The 2,052-nt window shown below is 47.8% G+C and overlaps 1 long non-coding RNA gene across 1 annotated transcript; it reads left to right on the top strand.

The window, feature by feature from the left end:
• Window positions 1-203: 203 nt before the first annotated feature.
• On the top strand, window positions 204-900 carry LOC138645894 (uncharacterized). Its single transcript, XR_011314799.1, has 3 exons — window positions 204-494; window positions 611-697; window positions 814-900. It is a non-coding gene; the product is annotated as an uncharacterized lncRNA (long non-coding RNA).
• The last annotated feature ends 1,152 nt before the right edge of the window (window positions 901-2,052 follow it).

Here is a 2,052-nt window from a genome sequence, read left to right as displayed (position 1 = left end):
GGCCCTGCTATGGTGCAATAATGAACGGTGCAGAGCACTATGTGGCCCTGCTATGGTGCAATAATGAACGGTGCAGAGCACTATGTGGCCCTGCTATGGTGCAATAATGAACGGTGCAGAGCACTATGTGGCCCTGCTATGGTGCAATAATGAACGGTGCAGAGCACTATGTGGCCCTGCTATGGTGCAATAATGAACGGAGCACAGCACTATGTGGCCCTGCTATGGTGCAATAATGAACGGTGCAGAGCACTATGTGGCCCTGCTATGGTGCAATAATGAACGGTGCAGAGCACTATGTGGGCCAGCTATGGGGCAGTATGAACGGTGCAGAGCACTATGTGGCCCAGCTATGGTGCAATATCACTGTTGCCATATCTGCTGATCGAACTTTATTTTTTCCTTCACAGAGGCAAAGACACAGCGCCGCCACGAGGCATCCCACACCGCCTCAGATATAGCTGTGCCCTCCGGGTCAACGGCTCAGCAACCTAGTAGGTTCCCACAATAATGTGATTAGGATTTGGTTGCAGGTCCCCTCTTCCCCCCCCCACCTGCAGTCAGTGTTGCCATTTATGTTAAAAAAATTTATTTTTTTTTCCCTTCACAGAGGCAAAGACACAGCACCGCCGTCGACAGTACGAGGCCTTTAACACGGACTCTGATCCAGAGTTGCCCTCCGTGCCTCCAGATCCTAGTAGGTTCCCACAATAATGTGATTAGGATTTGGTTGCAGGTCCTCTCTTCCAACCCCCCCCCCCCGCAGTCACTGTTGCCATATCTGCAGACCGAACTTTTTTTTTTCATTCACAGAGGCAAAGACACAGCGCCGCAGCCACGAGGCTTCCCACCCCGCCTCAGATGTCCGTGTGCCCTCTGGGTCAACGCCTCCAGATCCTAGTAGGTTCCCACAATAATGTGATTTTGATTTGGTTGCAGGTCCTCTCTTCCAACCCCCAACCCCCCCCGCAGTCACTGTTGTCATTTATGTTAAAAAATAATTATTTTATTTTTTTTCACTGTTGCCATATCTGAAGACCGAACTTTATTTTTTCCTTCACAGAGGCAAAGACACAGCGCCACAGCCACGAGGCTTCCCACCCCGCCTCAGATGTCCGTGTGCCCTCTGGGTCAACGCCTCCAGATCCTAGTAGGTTCCCACAATAATGTGATTTTTATTTGGTTGCAGGTCCCCTCTTCCAACCCCCACCCCCACCCCCGCAGTCACTGTTGCCATATCTGCAGACCGAACTTCATTTTTTCCTTCACAGAAGCAAAGACACATCGGGAGACTACTGTGTTATTAATGTTATGTTTTTTGACCCACAGCTGCCGGCAGTGTGAACAAGGAGGATCTAGAGGCCGGAATAGAAAGGCTGATCGAAACTATGGTGCGGATTCAGGAGCAGCAGAATGTGGCAATGGGGGAGCTGCAGAAGCTTCGGGACATGTGTCAACAGTTGGAGGCGGGGCCAAATTAAAAACCAAGTGTCTGCTTTTCCAGTTTAGTTTGTTAAGTAAAAAATATACATATATATATATAGACGTTTATCCCATTCTCTATTTTTGGTTATGTTACAAGTACATTTCTTTGCAATGTTCATTTCTGCCGTCATACTGTGCTGTGGACCCATTTTGTCTCTGTGATCGAGACCCACCAATGAAGCTGTTGAGATTGAAGTTAAATGAAAAGTTTTTATTATGAACAAATTATTAACAAAATTACAATTTAAAAATCCTTAAGAAAACAAACTATCACAAATCGTGATACACCGAATCTTCGTTGCGAACATGTTGGTGCCTGATGGGCGAAGCAATGTGAGACGGCAATGTCGGGTAGGAGTTTTGGGGTGACGGGCCAAAGTGGGACACGGGGAAATTGGGGCGTACTGGTGTTTGTGGCCAATATGGTGGACAATATGCGGACTCTGGCCGCTCGATTGGCCGTGAACAAACCAACCGTGTGTGTTCATCCAAACTGCCATCCAAACCCTTATTAACAGCCTCAAAAATAATACGCTCGGTTAGAATTCGCTGCCTCTCTTCCATTTT

Source organism: Ranitomeya imitator, chromosome 7 (genome assembly GCF_032444005.1).
Source record: "Ranitomeya imitator isolate aRanImi1 chromosome 7, aRanImi1.pri, whole genome shotgun sequence".
Taxonomy (NCBI): Eukaryota; Metazoa; Chordata; class Amphibia; order Anura; family Dendrobatidae; genus Ranitomeya; species Ranitomeya imitator.
Note: the sequence above shows the minus strand (reverse complement) of the source record. Positions and strands in the feature narration are given on the sequence as shown.